This window comes from Ambystoma mexicanum, chromosome 2p (genome assembly GCF_040938575.1).
Source record: "Ambystoma mexicanum isolate Mex_15411 chromosome 2p, UKY_AmexF1_1, whole genome shotgun sequence".
Taxonomy (NCBI): domain Eukaryota; kingdom Metazoa; phylum Chordata; class Amphibia; order Caudata; family Ambystomatidae; genus Ambystoma; species Ambystoma mexicanum.
Genome location: NC_090923.1, coordinates 1,195,826,383 through 1,195,846,361, shown reverse-complemented (window position 1 = coordinate 1,195,846,361; position 19,979 = coordinate 1,195,826,383). Strand labels below are relative to the sequence as shown.

At 46.1% G+C, this 19,979-nt stretch overlaps 1 protein-coding gene across 5 annotated transcripts in view; it reads left to right on the top strand.

Annotated features, from left to right (window-relative positions):
• ARHGAP4 (Rho GTPase activating protein 4) overlaps positions 1–19,979 on the top strand; it is a 593,975-nt gene that overhangs the window by 209,593 nt on the left and 364,403 nt on the right. The window lies entirely within an intron of this gene.

The window sequence follows — 19,979 nt, the reverse complement described above, 5'->3', positions numbered from 1 at the left end:
AAAAGGGAATTGCCATATGGTGCGCCAGACTTCTAAACCAATCCTGACTTGGAAGCTGGGTTGGGAGAAGAGAGAGGGGTAACTGTACAATCCTAGAGGCAGGAATTATTGCAGGGTACTTCCCCAAGATTGTAAAATTGGTGATCTCATTGCTGCTATATAAGGGCAACTGCACTAGAACAGGGACACACAAAAAAAACGGGGAGACAGAAAAAGGAGAAAGACAGGAGGACAGAGAGAAGAGACAGACCATCAGGAAGGCTGCTAAACTTACCATGTGGCAGCTGTAAGCAGACACCAGAGGAGATTGCTGAGAGTGCATCTCGGTGGAGAGGTCTATTTCTAGGAAGGCCTCAAAGATGACTGGGTCCTGTGGTGGAGAGCGGGAGGCCATCTTTGAGAGTGGAGGGACCAGACACCTACCATATCTTTCCAGAGTGTCCTAAGATGCAGCTGGCTTTCCTGAACCTTAAACAGAGGCATGCTATGCAAGTAGAACTTAGCCCTGGAAAACTAAAAGGTGGGGAGGGAGTCTGCTTGCCTTGAAACCTTTCCCTTTATAGTCTGTGGGTGGAGGGGGGCAAAACTGTGTAGATCCTTAGCCTATTTAACCAAACATATTTATTTAATTAATTCCCCATTTGGCAGAACACTACGGGGTGAATTTCAATCCTTGTTGTCCAGCGGACCCCAACTTCTTTAAGGAAGAGGGGTGTCTTTGTTTTTAAATCTGCCCAATCTTTTTATTCAGCTTCCCCAACATAGGCCATTGAGTAAGGGAAGTCTGAAATGCAAAATTCCCCAAAGAATTCCTAGTTTTCTGTCTGACTTCCCAACATAGACCAAAGCAGCGGGGTGGGGGAGGACTGAAACACAAAGCGATAAATCACCCTGTGTTTGTTTTAAACCAAAAGTTTGGGCGAAGTTATATTATTGATCAGTGTAATTATTTCGTGGAGTGATATTGGCAGAAAGTGAACACTTTTGTGATTGTGTTCTTTTTAACTCACTTTTGTGATTTATTTATGCTGAGAGATGTTGATTGTGTTGTGCCACTGATAAAGTGGTGTATGTGATATTTCCGTGCTAATTTCTATTGCTGTTAATTTAAATTAATACCAATATTATTCCCATACACCGGCCTTGTCCTTGGCTCATTGTCAGCTCAAGGGGTATGTGTCTGAGATAGGGCTATAAAATAATCTGTTAAAAAGTTTGTTGAATTAACCACTTGAGTGGGGAGGGAAGGAACTCCCTGTGTTGAGGGTGGCTTCAGAATAAACCGTTACAATCTTCACTATGAAGTATTGGCAAATGTGTAAGGAAGTGGAGAGGTTGCATATCTGGGTGTGAGCTCTCCACCCGGGACTTTAGATGGTCTGCCCCATAGAGTGAATAGGATGCACAAATGTAAGTGTACAGGACGTTTGAGTCTGAATTTGACTGGAGGTAAAGCGCTTCTCTCTCATCCAGTGACTGTATAATTGAAGAGAACCGGTGCTCTGCTCAGTAGACTTCTATGACCCTAAAAGAGTGGGAATGTTGTGCCCTTATGGAATCCAGCTTGTAGTGTTGGAAGAAAACATGACTTTCAAAGTTCCTTTGAAATTTAGATGTCAAACTGTGAAACTGTGAGGAATTCGACCACCCACAGGGTGGGTGTTTGTTCGCCTGGCTTTTTTTAAGTTTTATATGAAATTGAATGATGGTAGATCAGCCTCCGGAAAATGTGTGGGGCTAATCCGCACACAGTTTCCTATGCTCACTGCACAACATACAGATAAACCTGTGTACTGTGGGTGGACACAGCATATAGGCGCTGACTCACCTATAATAGTTAGTTGGGATATGACAGCCACAAGTACATCATGTCTTCTCAGAAGGGGGAGGGAAAAAGCTTCCTCCTGCAGTGGCCAGCCTAATTAACTTTCAAAGGCTTCATGGAGCCACCCTGTCCGTTTGTGTAAGCACTGCAGATGGTGGCAGAAATTAACATAATTAATATACTAATAGAGCATACTTCAAACAGACCCACATAGCGCATGGCTACAGAGGTTAAAACAGGAGACTGGAAACCCCAACAACCTTTGATATGCACTGTCAACCTGAAGCCAGCTCCCGCCCTTAGTATCACTGGACTGTGCCATGTCATGTCTGGGACTGTGTTTACTACAGTAGTCATCCTCCGCAGGAGGACCCCATTCAGAATGTACGAAAATGTGGATTGAACCACCGAGAGCTCAATTAGCCAGAGAGACACTTTGATCCACAACAGACAGAAAGATGAGTGGGGCTTAGTATTACATGTTTTCCAGTTTAACGAGCCTAATGGGGAACCCATGCTGCAAGGGGGGAATAAACTCTTTGGGGCCTGGATTGATCTGTAGAAGGCATTCGACTTGGTCAACAGAGATCATCTCTGGGCCAAGTTGGACAGCTGGGGGATACCGAAACCACTCCTATCTATCCTAATTGCCCTGTATAGAGATAGCACACTTCGAGTAAGATTGGACGGGGAGGCACCCTCTCGGACTGTATTAAGGTAGAAAGATATGATATATGATATGATAGGTTATTTATAACGTGCTTAATACCCAGAGGTTTCTAAGTGCGGACCCGGGGATTGCACCTGCGTTGGTCCGTGTCATCTTGTTTCCAAGGCGAGCAAGTTGCTCCTGAGCTATCCTCCCGAGGAGTCGGGCAGGGTTGCCTGGTGGCACCTTTCCTCTTCATCTTATATCTGGCAGGAGGGAAGTTAGAAGCTTCAGCCCTGATAAGTCCCAATATTGGTGCTAGTGTCATAACATGCCTCATATACATGGACGATATCATCCTTTTTGATAGGACTGAGGTGGATTTGCAGCACCTGTTAAATTCCTTGGATACCTCTATTAAGAATAATGACCTCATAGTTAATCCAAGCAAATCAAAAATAGTTGTCTTTAAGAGTTGAAGTAGGCAGGGCCCCAAATTTATTTGACACTGGAAGGACAAGTAATTCTGGTAGTGAAGGAGCTCATTATCTGGGTTTTCCCCTGTATGCGTCCCCTAGACTGGCCAAAGGTGGACAAGACCTTATAGGGATAATAGCTAAATTAACAGCCTAAATGGCTAAAATTAAGAGGAAATATTGTACATTCTCAATACTACCTCTTATCAGATATTATACAGCCAAAGTCATCCCAATCCTTTTGTATGGGCTAGAGGCAAATCCATTGGTGTGGGTCTTTAATTGGCAATGCTTGGAGGATTCATTATGGAAGAAAGTCTTGGGTCTACCACATAGCCTCCCGACGTTAAGCCTGCGGTATGAGCGTAGGCTTAAATCCTTAAAGGTACAAGCAATCTGGAGGCTCACTTCATTGTTTCGTCAGATTGGGGCCCCTCAGACAGATTTCCTCTATGAAGATCTGCTGACCCATTTGAACCATGGACGGTCGCCCATCATGTCCAATCTGCAGAGTTCAATGTTGGGAGAACTCACGGACTGTAACCGTGACATGGAGACTCTCCACCATCTCAGACGAGACCAAAGGGGCCCTTATGCAGATTGCTGGATTCACACCATAGACCAAATGCAGAAACTAGCACTGGCTGGCTCACTTTCCCCTTATGATATAAAAGGGGCTTTTTCTCCCAAGCTATCTGAGAAAGTTCCCGGATTCTAAAGTCAGACAAAATTATTTTAGATTCTATTTGAATCTGCTACATACGGGGGAAGCGTTAGGATCCCCAAAAGCAGACCCTAAGACATCTCATGATGGAATGTGAGGGCACCTGGGAAGTGAGAAAGAGTAGTTTGGGCCAGCTGGTTGAAACTGAGAAGCGTCTTCTTTCAGAAATGTTTTGGGACAGACTTATAGTGGGCCACGAAACACTGGTTATTCACAATCAGGGCATTTTAAACGATTGGGATAATTCCTACTGTCTATTGTTGAAATGCTTGCATCACACTTCTTTGGAATAAGGATATTTTAAGTGGCTTTCTGTGTCTCCTTCGGTCTTTTCATCCATTTGTGTTTTTTGGCTTCCTGTCCTCCCCTTCTTTTCTTGTACATACCAAAGTAGTTTACTGAAATGGTTGTTTTTCTTTTTTCTTTTTGGGAATGGTGAAAAGATAGTTGGAAAGCTTTTCTAGGCCTAGATACATTTTATTGTTCTGTTTTATTTACCGTTTGATTTTATGGATTTTTTAAATGGATTTTGTGTAAAAGCTGAAAATTACGCTTATTAGACACAAATAAATTAGAATAAACAGTTAAAATCAATATTGCATGTTTTCACTCCTTTACCTTTTCTGTTGCAAAGCACTTTGGTCATGACATCATGCATACAGGAGATTGTTGGTGGGGACCCAGGATTGGTTCATTAAGGTAGGTTTAGCCTACACCAATTACTGTGGTCCATTTAGCTTTAAAAGAGGGTTGAGCCCTGCTTTTGGGCAGATCACCGGAAGACTTTGCAAGGAGTAACAAGAACTCATTTGGACCCCAGCTGAATGTACAGTCTGCCTTACAGCTTCTGCCAGTGAAGGAAGGCCAGGTGTTCAAAAGAGGGAAGCAGGATCCCTCCCCTAAACATTTCCCAGGGAACAGAGGGGAAACACTGAATTCAGAGAACCCTCCAGCAGCTCCAGAACCACTACCCAGCCCGCACACAGTGTGCCCCGTTAGGCTCTGCAAGCAAGCTTCCTAGGTGGGAAGTGTCAGAGAGTCTCTGAACCAAGGACAAGGCCATTGCCTGCAACACTCTCCTCAGCTATGGGCCATTTCCCTTAAAGGACGACAATGAGCCCAGTGAAGAACCTAGGAGGAGTGCATCGACAAGCATCAACTAGCGTCCGCCTTAGAACATTTTTGAGCCAGTCGAGCCCCTCGAGCTGAAACTGACTGCACTGCTGATTGTTGTCACGCCGCAGTCGCTAACGTCATCCAAAACGCCTTGAGCAGTTCTTCTGATCCGCCAACCAGCACTAATGATTCCTGAGCCGCCTTGTAGGCCAGATTGCAGCCGTCTGTCCAGCCTCGCTCACCAAACTGTCTGCCGCCTGATACCCACAGCTGTCTCTCGTCTAGAAACTCTGCCGCAGGAGCTGCAAAGCGCCCTGAAACCGACTTGACCCTGTTGAGCACCAAGAACTTCTACAGGCACAAGGTACATTGTGGTTCTGTCCCCCTGGTCCTTCTTCAAAGGCCTCTAGTGAAATTGTACGACCCATTGCTCCCCCTGTGTTGAAACCAAGTATCCTTGAACTATTGAAATTAATTACTTTACCGACTACCCTCCCGTCAGTATCCAGAGTGGATCCCTTTTCCTTCTTGAAACTGTTTGTCCTCTGCATTCCTTTACAGGGTTGGTTTTATTTTGTAGTGTGCTAGAACTGTTTACGATAATAATGTACTTTGATATTTTTATACAACTATAACTGGACAGTGACTTTGATCATTGGGTAATAACTGTATTTTCGCTGTATTGCAACTAACCAACTATCCACGACCTTGCAGAGATAAGCCTGCCGTTCCGTACACGTTACCAAAATTGTATAAGGATTTTTATAATTTGCTTGTGTTTCGAATCTGTTCAGATCCCTTTTGGTGTAGGGGCTGATTGATGGTTTAGAAACCGGTATTCTTCCTTGGACCACTGGTGCCCCGGAAGTGGGTCTGTCATAAGTGTCAACCAAAAGAATTACCATAATGTCAGTAGGGTTGTCCCACTTATTTCATTCTTGATTGTTTTTATCCCCATTCACATAGTGAACTTTCCCCATTTACTGGCTCTTTTTAATTCTTGGGAAGACTTGGTTTTAATTGGTGGTCAGGACTGCTTAACAGTTGATGGCTTCTAGGGTCTGCTGTGCCAGTTGTTTGGTGCAGGGCCTATGTTCTGCATAAAAGGGAGGTGAGAAATGATTTTGTAGCTGCTTGCTATGCCAAAAACGACGTATAAGTACATTTCTGGGTGTAGCAGCTCAATGCTGGTGGGCCCCATGGCATAATTGTACTTGCTTGATGTTTGAAATGTGGTACGTGGTCCATTGCATGCTATTCTTCTGGATTTCAGGTTTAAGGTGGAACTCCGTTGGTATAATCACAGCAAACTTCTTATGCATGTGTCTGTGAATACATACTGGTGAGAGCCTATACATTAGGCTACTAGCTGTGCTGGCATCGTAGTGCTGTCTAGTTGCACTTCCTAATAATGCACTTACTTTACATCAGAGCTGTCACAGGATGTGGTGAGGCCCGGGCAAAACATTTGGTGAGGCCCATTTTGGATTTTACGCACTGGGCCAGCGACAGCACCTTCGCAAACAGGGGACTAGAGAAATCTCCCCTTGAGTTTGTTTGGAGGAACCCAAATATGGTTTATTGCTACAACTGCAAATCAACTACAGCAAGTTAGATTTCTCTACTGAAGAAAGGCTTATGCCAGACTAACTTTTGTATCATATGCATAAATATATATATAGGATGGCATGACAGCATGTGGTGCATGACGCCAGCATTAAGGACCACCCTGCCCCTTTGGGCGCATTAAAAAACACATCATACACAGTGACAGATGGATGAGGTGGTTAAAAGCTGCAGATTATCAGTAGGTGTCTGTGTCGACTGCCAACATGGGGGCAGCTGCTTGGAGGCCCATTTCAACTGCAAAAGCTGAAAGACCCAGAAGCCATCCCTCAGTAGGGAGACCGACAGCACAATGGGTTTATTGGCCCCACACACTGTTCGCTTTCCAAACTGGCCTCCAGCCCCCGCTGGGCTGACCAACAGAGCCGTGGCCTGGCAGAACAAGACACAAACGTTAAACGGTGCCTGAGCTTCACCAATTAACAAAGGCCCTGCAATTATTAACATAAAATATTTCACTGTTGGCACCTGCATTCATAAACAAACATTTTTAGGCAATTGAAATTGTGATGTGGGGTTAGCACTTGCATGCAAGGGGAGTGATAAGAAGGGAAGTGGTGACATGAGACATCTCATTCTCACAGCAGTCCTTAAGGGTGACATTTCAGAGATTAAGGTGAGTGTTAGCTGCTTGTAACATTAAAGCTTCACCAGAATAGTCTAATTCGAATGTGGAAAAATGTTAGATATGCCCACACAAGTAAGTTTGCCCCTCCCCCACAGGCTCTGAATTTAGCGGCTCTCCCAACATTTGAAGTGTTAGTCCCACTCTGTCGCCCCCCGAAATTTTAGCCTAGGTGCACCTCTTATGTCATGACCCCACCCCTTAATTAAGTGGCCTGCACATCTGCTAAATGTAGGGTTGGGGGCTGGTGCACACATTCAGATACAACACTTTCACACATGCATTCATCCACCAGTCACACAACTCCTTGCATTCACGCATACATAAAACCAAAACACAGCATTGACACCAACATAAACACCAACATACAAGCACACATTCATGTACATATACATACTCATTTAATTTAAATACACATATATACACATTTAAATTAAAATAAAAAAACACTTACCTTACTTCCATGCACTCCGACGCGTTGACATGCTGTCTGTCAGGAGGACTCCTCTCCTGTCAGTCAGCATGTTCATGCAACGTCAGCAACGTGAACACACTGAGTGACAGGAGAGGAGTCCTCTCTTGTCATTCAGCACGTCCACGTTGTCTGCTGAATAACGGGAGGCAGCAAAGCTCATCTCTGGGCTGTGCTGTCTCCGATTATTTTGCTCTTTGTTTGGAGCCAAACGGCTTCGCAACAAACAGTGAAATCATTGCAGGGGCAGAGGGGAGACAGCACAGTCCGCTGTGTGAATAATGGACACGGATGGACTGTGCTGGCTTCTACTTAAGAGAGGGGGCCGCCAAACCATGTCATCAGGTGTATGCTGGCAGGCTATATAGTGTGCCACTAATGGAGCAGTCTGTATCCTGCATCTTATGCGGGAGCGGCGCTACCGTATTCCTTTATATATCAGTCTAATCGTTTGACCAATATATTTCATGCCGCAAGTCCACGGTTTGCCTTCCACTGTGAAACTGTTTATTTTATGTGTAAATCTGCACACAGTACATGTGCCACACGGATGGCGTCCCATGATCTGCCTTAAGTTCCATAGCAAGGTTTTTGTGGGTTGTTTCTGAAATTGGGCATGTGTTAGACGTTCCTTGAGGTTTTTTTGACCTTTTTAATGTTATTCTTGGGAGTGGTTCATCTGGGAGAACTCATTTTACGAGGGGCCAACATTTGTTGAAGGTTGATCTTCTCTGTGCGGTATTTTGACAATAGGTGGAGGCACATTGTTGGCCCTGTAGTGCTTGTTTTTCCTGCGTTGTTAAAAGTACTTCCCGAGGAGTAAATCTTGCTCTTCTGCTCGACTGGCTGAGTAATATTTTGGAGTACCCTCTTGATCTCAATCGGTCGGATAAGTTTCCTGCATGTAGTTGGTAGTTGTTGAGGGATGTGCAATTACGGCGTACCCTCAGAAATTGGCCATAGGGCAGATTCTGTTTGAGGGTAAGTGGATGATAACTATTGTATTGCATCATTTCAAAAGGTTTTGTTTCCGTGCCCTTGTGCAAGAGGCATAATTATTTGGTTCCGGTTCCTGAAGCGTGTTTAAAAGCCACTATTGAAACCTGGATGTATTTAGTTCTTAGGTTGGAATCTGTTTGTATTGAGTGCCAGTTGTCACAAGGCTGATGGAACATACAACTAGTGACACTGGGATAAAGAAAAAGTAAAATATAAGACTATTGCATGGAAATGGTTTCAGGATGACTAACATGAAGGTTCTTGGGAAACATAGTCCTTGGGAACAGGATTATATGTAAAGGACGACCAATACAAGTCATAATGTTGTATATAATAAGGTCTCCTGCTTACCGATTTCTAGACCAGAGTTCTTATCCTTTCTGCTGGGGGCCACAAGACCTCTCCATCTCACTTGGGGTTTTAAGAATTTCACCCTTTTGCAAATGTCCCAAACGTCCTCCCCTTATTGGGGCTGCCCTTTTCTCTGTCACTTACTTCCCTCTTCCAGGGCAAAAGGGCCCTGCCCTTCTGTTTTACATACCCTCTCCTGGGAATCAAAGACACTCTCTCTATATCTCGAGCTCTCTCCCTTAACTAAAACACACTCTTCTGGGCTGCCGCGGCTCTTCCCCTCACTGGCATACATCCCTCCTCTGGGGTTCTGGGTATAAGTCACCCTCTCTCTGACTACTTCTATCCCTCTTCTCTTCGGTCAGGGGTCTTTCTCCTGGTCTCAGTGGGATTTCCTCTGCTTCACTTGAGCACAATTCTCTTCTGCGGCCTCTCACAGGAGTACACCACCAGTCCCCCCCCCCCTCACTGGAGAACACTGCTTTTCTGGGTGAAGTGGGGGGGGCTCTTCTCCGCTCACTGGAGCCCACCCGTCTTCTGGTCTCGAGAGATTGTCCTTTCTTTGGTGCCCTCCAGCTTTCTCAAAAAACTCCTCAACTCCCAGGTCATTTTGAAGCCTTCACTGGCCTCCTGTTGGCTGAAGCAAACGTTCACATTGATTGGTTAATTGGCTTCCTATTCCAAGCCAGGCGAGGAGACTGTTTAAAAGGCTGGCCTCCATTTTGGATTTCTTTCAGTTTGTTTCCTATGCACAAGCCGGTGTTTGCCCGCTGCTCTGCTCCTGCCTTGGCCCCCTGCACAGATGTTTATTTTGTGGGTTTCTTGTGTTGAAAGACCATCACCAGGGTTGTTGCTAGGTCTTGAAAAGATCCGGGGTGACGGTAATGTCAGGACTGTCAGAATTCTGGGCTAGATAGCCTTTGGTTGTAGCCCGTGAGCTTCTATCTGGGGCTAGAACCAAATGACCCGGTATTATGGCACCCACAGCCCTAAACCTCCTGTTGGCAGTGGCTTTATCACATATTATTAGTACCCGGCGAGAGTCAAGCAGAATGCAACACGCATTCTGATTGGCTCTCGCCGAGTCCTTACTGGGCTGAGAATCCTTCGATTCTCGGCCGGGACTCAGCTGCCTTGTCCTCGGCGGGGGGCGTGACAGCCCCTCAGCCAATGAGGAGGCTCGAAGCGCGGCCATCCCCGCTCCGAGCCTCCCCACGGCTGAGAGGCTGCCTCGGCCCTCCGCTGGGGACTCAGGTAAGCTTTTTTTTTCCCCTTCCCTCCCTCCCTCCTTCGTACCCCACCCCACTTACCTTCTTGCTCCTGCGTCCCTGGTGGGGGACGATGGCAGCCTCCAGCAGTGTGGAGACACTGCGGCAGGGACGAAGGTACTTCCCCCCACCCCCTTCCCTTCTTCGCTCGGGCCTATATATGTTTTTAGATTTGTCGATCAATGTTAATGGGGAACAAAACTAATCTTCTAGAAGTAACCATTGTCCTGAAGATGGCCCAATACCAATCTTATTGACCACCGCTGACATAGGTGGGACACCTTCAAGGGCCGAAACATATGTCGACCGATAAAGGAAAACTAAACTCTTTTTCCTATGTCATGTATGCATATTCATAATACTTGGTATGCTGGAAGAAAATTTAAGCTATACAACCCCTTTTTTGTAATAGAACTATGTTGGTTGCATGTTATGATTGATGATCATTAGAGGAAAATGTCTGTAATGTTGTTTTAATATGTTTTTATGAAAAATTATTAAAGAGATTTATGTTTTGCAATAATTGCATCTAGCTTCAATAACTGTCACCATTAATGTGTTTACCTTGGTAACTATTCAAACAGGGTCTCTCCGCCCGAACCTGTGTAACATACAGGACCTCTAGAGAGGGGTAGTCAATCTGTAATGCAATTTTTCTTCTTTAGACTCTCCCTTCCAACAGATTTGACCCCCGTTAACAAAAATAGGGAGTACCCAATCATTTATTCCCAACTTCAGAAGGAGCCAGAGAAACTGAAAGCATTTCTCTGCATTCAAGAAAGGCAGTGCAATTTCCCAGCAAGATTTCTCTCACCAAGACACTCCATCCTAATTAAACACAACAAAGTGAAAGCTTAAACATGGAACAATGCTTTTAGGTGTGTAAATAAAAGCCATTCACTTTAAAATTGCACCTAAAGAAAGCTTATGCTAAACCTCTAATGTCCTGGGGTCCTAGTTATTTTGTGTGTCCGGTTATTGTGCAGACAAAAGGATTTTGGTGCCGCTGTGCACGAGTAGGGGGTGTTTGCTTTCTCTGGGGAGTTCTGTTTCATTCTAGCACCAAAAAAACATATAGCAGACGTGAGACTTGGAAAATGAGCAAAAGCGAAACAAGATCACGAACAAGGCTAAAAAGGAGATAGTGGTGGTATTCACTAAAATGACATTTTACTCAACCCGTTTATATCTTTCCAGTTGGTAGTCTGTTTTCTATTAATCGCGCTTTTCTCTCCATCTCATCCTTTTCCTTCCTTCACAGACTAAGGTCTGCTTACCCTTGGTTGGGGAAAAATGCACCATTTTCTTGGATAGTGCTAGTGTCGTAAAATGAGTCTGGTCTAGTAATGGGCAGGGGAGGAATTGGGCCGGAACAAGACAGAGCTGTGCTCCAGCAAAAACTGTCATGCCAGGGCGCTGTTCCGTGTAGACATGAGGCCCAAACCCCTACCACGAGCCACAGTCTGGGGCAGAGAGCTTCTTCAACTTGGGGGTGGAGGGATGGGGGTACAGCGCTTGTTGCCTTTCGCAGCTCAGCCGCAGGCATAGAGACACTGTGACAGACACAGTTTTCGATGTGTGCAAGCTGAGCCATGATATGCAACGACGTCAAACTAAATCTGAAAATCGTCCTTTGCTCAACAGTCCAAACAATGAAACTGTTCAAAGCTGTATATATGTCTCATGCTTTGCACATATTTTACTGTCCGCGTGACTATTCTGACAGAGGAAATGAGCACCATTCCAAGTGTGCATTGCATGCTCAGAAGGAATTAACGTTTGAATTACTAGCACAGACATTTTTAATACATTTGTGGTCTTTCTTGTTCCCAAAATACGTTTTTATGCAAACCAGCCAGTATCCTATATCCGGGGCACGCACATCATTCGAAATGTATTTCCGCCCCCCAGTCCCGATCATACAACTGACAATGCCTAATATCCAGCACTAGTGGTGGCTCCACAACATAAAAGCTTATTAACATGACGTCAGTTAGTGGCGATCACTACCTGGCCTCCATCTGCAGTCTACTTAGCTCGGAGTGCAGATGCGTTTCACACACCCTTGGTGATCCTCTGCGGCCGGCAGAGCACCTAAATCCCGACGAGGAAGTCTGAATAGCACAAAGTTCATCGAAGGGGGAACATCCGTGCTGTGGTCGCTGAAGGGTTGGCCTGATTTCCCACCAATCGAAAGGCGACGGCAGCATCGGGCGGCGTGTGCACTTCCTTCACAAGCTCACCTCAGCCTAGAGCGCCTGCGAGAGACCTCATTGGCTGACAGGAGGGTGGGCGCCCTTCTTTGCTACTGTCTCATTGTGATCTGGGAACATTGCAATGTGCTACATTCGCTTTTGCCCTCAGATGCCAAAACAGCCCGTAAACTTCCATGATCTGGTTGGTTTCATTTCTGTATTCTGTTACGGGCTGACTTTAACATAATACACCAATAAAATTCAAAGTTATGTTTGTTTCTGCGCCGCCCTCCCTCCTACCTCGCACACCTAGCTCATCTCCATCCGTCCACTCCAGCACTAAACCGTGGGTCCAGGTTGGGCTAATGTGAAAAGTCCCAGACACAAAAAATAAATAGAATCCTTGCCTAAATACTCGTGGCTTTTCACAACAGAGTAGCATCTGCTGGCACCTTTTATTTGCAAAAAGTGGGCGAAAAACAATTTTCCAGTAACATTATGCAATGCCAGGATGATTATTTCAAACAAAGTAATAAGTGGGCCAGATTACAACACAAAACTGGCGCAAACTTGTCTGTTGGGCTTTCTCTGTAGCTGGGATATACCAACCCTGGGTGGGTCTGCTTACCTTTCTATTTTTTAAGAGTTTGTGTTACCTGTAATAGTTATTTTATTATTTAGCTACCGATTGGCACATTTTTTAAAAACTTTTTCTCTGAGCTTTTTTCTTTTTGTTATTATGTAACCATGTTGGAATAAAATAATTATATTGGAACGTTCTGTACTAACGGATCCCTTAACAAAATAAAAAAGAAAACCACGCGTAGGGAAACATCACATAATATAGCCGTGGTGCAACGAAACCAACATTTCGGGGGCGCGGGGGCTAACCCTTCAAAAGTTGGAAGAGGCGCTAACTTCGAGGCCGGTGAGGGAGGGACACACTTATTTGTGTGGGGGGGGGGGTCTAACTTCTTTACGCATTCTAATGAGACTATTCTTGTTTAGCTTCACTGTTACAAGCAGTTCACTTTCTCCTTTTAAGTCTGAAAGCACTCATTTAAGGACTGACGTGAGAATGAGTGGTCTCCTGTCCCCTCTCTACCATTCCAATCACTCCCCTGGCATGCAAGTGCTAACCCCAGATCACGATTTCAATTGTCTAAAAATGTATGCATATGAATGCAGGTACTAACCGTGAAATGCTTTACATAATTGCCAGGCATTTAACCATGAAGCAGAGGCGCCGTTTAAAATCTGTGTCCTGCTCTGTCCGGCCACCGCTCTGTAGGTCAGCCAGGTTGCGTCAACATAGCTCAACATTTCAGGGGGGCAGGGGTCTGAAGCCTGGTCGACTCAATGGTGTTGCGCCACTGTATAGACTAAAGGATGAGTCGGGTGGGGAGCTTGCAATGAAGAAGCTTAAGATGGAAGAACCAAGATTTGACAAGGGAGATTACTTGGGCAGAGGGGAAAAGGTCATGGTCAATGAGGAAACCTCAGTCTTTGATGGAATTGTTTATATATAAGCGGTTTCCGAGCGTGGAGGACTAGAGGCACTCGCTCCAGTGGTGCGGCCAACACCAAGGAGCAATTTTTCAATTCTTGAGGGATTTAGCCTCCGCAATGAACATATCCACATGTTTATGGCCTGAAATATGTGGGCCCCAGGGGCATCCGGCAACAGATTTATTTGTCCAGATGAAATAGGATGAGGGAGTCATTGTCGTGGTATCACTACATATTATCCCCACCAAAAATATCACTGTATATATGGTCGTCTGGAACGGCCATAGGCAATATTTTTGGGGGGGGATAATTTTTGGGGCTCTTGGGAGTGGGTGTTGCGGGGGTGTCCCCCGCTCCTTTAAAAAGAACGCAGAGGTTGCGGGGGTGTCCTTCGCAGGTTCCAAGCCTCAATATCGCCACAAAAATATGGCGATATTTTTGTATGCCGATATTTTTGCGGGGATATTAACGCACGGAACCATTGTCGTACAGCAGGTGGTTTAGAGATGTAGAGGTTTGTAGCGTTAGAGAGATGGTGCAACTTGGAAAGCATTGTCATTGGCAATCGTCTGCCTGATGGCCAGATCTTGGTTTGGAAAAAGGGAACCAGGTCTTTGCAGAAAGTCTATAATGGGGCATGTGTAGTGTTGGGATCCATGGACTAAAACCGTTCTTCTAAGATCCTTAAAAAATCTGCATGTTGGCTTCGAAGCTATAACTTTTTTGGCCTTGTTATACTGAGGCATGGTTGATGCATGGAGGGTCAACTATTTAACTTAGTGTTGAGGACGTTTTCTCCAGCATTTCCCAAACCTGCTTTTTCTTTTCGAGGACTTTGAGGTCATTTTTGAACCATCTTACAAGTAGATGCTTGTGTCCAGGATAAATAGCTTTGCGAGGAGGATGGTGTTGATGGAGAAGGTCAGCCATTAGTAGATAGTCCATAGTATATTGGTGAGAGCTAGGAGAGGTTTTCCAAAAGGCGATCGATGAGAAATTCAATTTTTCCACTGGCAAAGTTGAATTTGACTGGATCTAGTTTACGGTGTAGGTGTTGCTAGGTGTAGATGGATCTTGAAAGGGATGGCACAGTGATGAGACCAGTCAGTCAGTAGGGATGGGGATTGTTAACAGAGACCTTATTGCCTTGGGGTGGTGGGTAGGGTTGATCAATGGCATGGTCCATTCAGTGGGGGAGGATGGAGGTAAGATTCTCGGTGTGCTAGACCTGGAGGGGTCGATGTTGACTTTTCGTTTTGTGAGTAGTTGGATGATTAGGATGGACCCACCAGGCGTTCATGTCGCCCAAGACAATGGGGACAAGGGAGGTTACAGTTGGGCAGTGAAATCAGCCAGATCATTTGCAAAAGTATTGGGCTTGGGAGGCAGAGAGATGACCAGTATATTTCAGCAGTCGTTATTGGGGTGACATTTAGATTTTAGTTATTTGAAGAAGGGGTATAAGCACATACGCAAACAGTAAATGATTGCAACGCATCCACCAGATGACGGCATGCTGTCTGCATGCAAGACGTTGGAGCCTGATGCGACCAAGTTGCCGCCGCCAGCGGGTCACATTTCAGTGAGGCAAAGAATGCCAAGGTTTTTCGAAAGGATCAAGAGTATAAGATTTATAGCATGTTTTACAACTGCTCTTTTGTTCAGTAGGAAGCGGCTTAGGTGAGGTGTAATTTCTTAAATAAGAGCACAAAGGTTATTGGGGTGGGAGAGTCTGTGCGCATCCTTCATGAGCGCCTGGAGACCAACTCCGTTGGTGACGGTGTGCTATATAAATACCTTTAACATTTAACTTCTCCACCATAAGATCATCACATTGTGGTGCGACAACCAGACAGTGGTGCAGGTAGTGAATAGCGGCGCAGTTAGCTGCCCTTTAGAGCTAGCCCTGCTAAGGTTTTTAACACTGCCATGGCTGAGACTGAACACAGAGGTGCGGGCGAGGCATATCCCAGGCGTGCATAACAGCATAGCTGATGCTTTGTCTCGTTTACAGTGGCAGCGAGCGCCAGGTGCAGATGAGGTCAGCGGCACCAGAGTGGCTCTGGGGGATAGCAAGGAGGTTCTAAGGACACTGGTGGACAATTCGGTGGTCACAGGTACATTGCAATGGTACAAGGGACATTGGAGGAGCTTTCTGGAGATAGCAAAGCTCATTGGGTCAATTGGGGAGCAGGATGTGCTGAAGTTCGTAACGGGGGCCCGCATGGCCAGCAGAAGCAGGGCATGGGCAGTCACCACCCTAGCAGCAGTGGCTTTCTTCACCAGGACCAGAGGGGGATGCCGATTCCACTAACAGCAAGGTCATAAATGTAGCCATGAAGGGGTGTGGGAGGATGGAAGGAAACGATCTGGATCACAGGCAGCCCACCACCTTCCTAGAGCTGGCAGGTATTATGAGCGAAGCCACGGCCATATGCTTCAGAGTTTGAGACCAGCCTCTTCAGAGCAGCTTTCAGCTTGGCATACTTTGGGGCTGTTAGGTTTAGCGAGCTGGCAGCAACAAACAAAGCAGTGAATGGCCAGGTCAGTCTCGGGTTGGCTGATGTGGTGCTGCAGGAGCAAGAAGTGGCCATGTTTCTGAGGAGGTCAAAGACCGACCGGGCTGGGAAAGGGCAATGGGTCCGGCTGCACGGCATAAGAGGACAGCTGCTGCCTGGTATGTCTGTTGTGAATTTTCCTGGCGGCAAGGCCCCTGGGCGCAACAAATCTGTTCGTTCACACAGACGGTCTGCCACTGACCTTTTTTCAGTTCAGGGCAGTGTTAGGCATTGTATTAAAGAGAGTGGGCAGGGACCCGAGGCAGTACGGCACCCACTCTTTCAGAATTGGAGCGGCCTCCGCGACAGCGAGGGCAGGGGCCAACGTTTAGGGGATTAGAGATTGGGCGTTGGAAATCAGGGGCTTACAAAAAGTACATCCGAACAGACAGAATGTAGAGCTAGCCACTGATGGTCTGTATATATTTTCCTTACCCCATGCTAGGGGACGCCACACAAGACAGAAAGGTATTTATGGGTGACTGGCCACTCATTCATAGCGAGAGCGATGGAGTGGTCGAACACCAAGAGGTATGGAAGAGACGGCCTTGAGCAATACAGACATTCTATGGTTTGGTAAGAAAAGAATGAGATGGGAGGAGCTGGAGATAACAGTGGCGGCATTACTGGAGGAGAGGGACCCTCCCGACATATTGATTATCCACCTAGGAGGGAATGACTTGGCCCAATTGGGGAGAGGGGGTCCTGGTGCGCGAAATGTGCCGCACTATGTGGGCGTTGAGTAAGACCTTGCGGGCTTGCAAACTGATGTGGTCAGAAATGATTCCTAGGTTTATATGGAGTGAGGCCAAGTCAATTGCAGCGGTTGAAAAGTCCAGCAGAAAGCTGAACGTTACAATGTCAAAATTCTGCAAGGGGGCTGGCGTCTTCACAATCCGGCACGGGCACATAAATCTAGGAGTGTCCGCTTATTATCAAGAGGATGGGGTGCACCTGTCGGATATGGGCTGATACCTTTGTTTGCTGAACTTGTAGGACACCCTGAGAGGGATGAGGGTGTGACTAGGAGGCTCGTTTCTGCAGGGATTGTGGCGGCAAAGGGGCAGAAACCCATTTTTTGCTGTGGTGGTAACTTGGGCGATCGAGCAGAGCCTAAACTAACCACCTCCCCAGTAGTGTAACACGGCGGGGGGCCTGTAAGGTATAAAGAAGAGGGGCGCCTCCCCGCCCCCCTCATGGTCGTCAGCTTCCAGCTTGGGCTGGTGGAACAAGAAAAGCATAACGGCACTCCCTGCAGCCCATAAACAGCGGCTGCCAATGTGTTTCGCCCAGACCGAGAGGCTCTGGGAGGCTTGAGGAGTGGTGGCCTATGTATACTGGAAAGGAATGGACAAGTGAAAGAGAGCTGGCTGGAAATAAATAAAGGAACTGAGAAAGGTGTAAGGGGGTGCAAAGGAATGTGCAATACAAAAAGGTGCTGCTGACTGTCTGGGATTGTAATAATGTATTGAATATGTTATTGTTTTATTTGCAGTGACGGTGTGAAATGTGTGATAATAAAACTGCAGCCTTCTTATGCCACAAATCGAGAAGTCGGCCTGGCCTCAGTTATTTAGACATGGTAGGCTATAACGGGATGGTCGGCAGCTTATCGGATCGGGGGAGGGGCGAGCGGTACCCGACTACCCGTGTTAATACCCCACACACAGGCGTGAACAATGAGTCCCCCAGCCTTTTTACCTTTGTCCCTCTCCCGTCTTTTATGTTCATATTAAAATGTGTGTGCTTCTCGACAGGTGCGCAGCGCCATAGAGCTTACCGGGCTGCAGTCCCCCCGGTTCCCCCTTCTCTTATGCGTTGTGAGCTAAGGGACGGGGCTTCTGCACATAGCTTTTTGTTAGCTAGAGAGGGGCGAGAAGCCTTTCCTGAAACCTTCGGATTTAAAGTGTTACTGTGTTTGTGCAGAGCAATTTATTTGCACAAACGCAGCAAAACTGTAAAGTGTTCTTTCACTTCCGCGGTGAAGGGGCTGATGTGCGCACCTGATTTTTGTTAGACAGAGAAGCCTTTCCTGAAAGTGTCATCGTAAATGTTTTACTGTGTTCGTGCAGAAAAATGTATTTGCACAAACGCAGAAAAACTTTAAATCTGCTAGTTTCAAAAAGGTCTTCCATCACCTCTCTGCCTCAGAAAAATCAAATTTGCATATGAGCCCTCTCCTTCCCACAGATGCGAGCCAATATATAGCAATGTTAAGTGTTTTTCACATCCGAGGGGGAAGGGGCTGATGTGCACACTTGCTTTTTGTTAGGCTGTGAGACGAGGGAAGCTTTTTCTGAAACTAGCAGTGTAAAAGGGTGTTGCATGTTAGCGCATTATGTATGCATGCATGTGTGCAAGGAGTGTGAATGTGTGTATGATATGTGGGATGGATGTGCATGTTAAAGAGCGAGTGTATGGTGAATGGGATGTTTAAGTGTACGTGTGTGTGCACGTGTGCGCTTATGTGTGATGCTGGACCGAAGAGCTGATACTGGCGGGTAGAGGGTGGGAGGTTGGGGTGAGTGTGGTGGTTGCTGGCAGAGGGACGGTGGGGAAAGGGGGCTTTCACTAAATATACCATTTTAGTGACCATCCATAATAAAGTAAGCATGATATGATATGTTATGTGGCAAGAATGGCACTTTGCTGCAGCCAGTCTAGCCATTTATTACTGTGGCATTACTTTCTTTTACTGGGCATCTATAACAAAGTAGGTATGACATGACTAGAGTGACGTTTTGGCACAGCCAGTATAGACATTTCTTTCTGTGGCTTGACATTTTTTTTTTACTGTGATGGACATGAATTCCTATAGTATAATTGCTGGCATTATGCACGAAGCAAACGGGAGTATGTTCGTATATGGGAATATTGGCATATTTTGGTGCAGCCAGCATGGAAATGTATGAGCACAGCCAGTATGAAAATGCTTTTATACTGTCCTATAATGGCATAATGAAGAGAAATGTATGGTTTGCATCTCATGTGGAAGTTGGATTAGTGGCACACTGTACTTACGCTTGGGCCCCTGGTGGTCGCTTTTGCGGAAAGGGTGATGTCTGATCGGATACCTGGGCTTTAGATATAAAAATTATCAAAGCAACTAAATGTGTACATGATCTATACATCCAGTCACTTTTTTATCCTCACTGGCATATTGCACTTTAAAATGTACCATTTGATGCTTGGGCCCTATGCCAGGCAACCCTTGAAGTAGAACAGTTGGGGTGGAGCCTTCGAGTTTGGCCCACCCAGTTTCTGAAGTGCCTGCTCCCATCACCAGTTATCCCCACCCCCGAAATGAAAGTTTGGTTGCGCCCCTGCTTCTAGATCATCATTTTATCTTTTGTGTCTGCCTTTCTAAGTGCAGTTCCCTTAGATCCTCCAGAGGGGTCTGCATCTGACTGTTCCCTGAATTCCTATGCCCAGTTTCCATAGACTTCCCACAGCGGCCCGCATTGTTACTGCTTTCCTTTTAGTTAAAGGGGTAATCTGCCACAGGGGGTGATGTTTTTCTGATAGAAGCCCTCCGCTCTACCTCTTGTGTGTATTTTGAAGTATTAAGATCTCCCAACGAGATCCT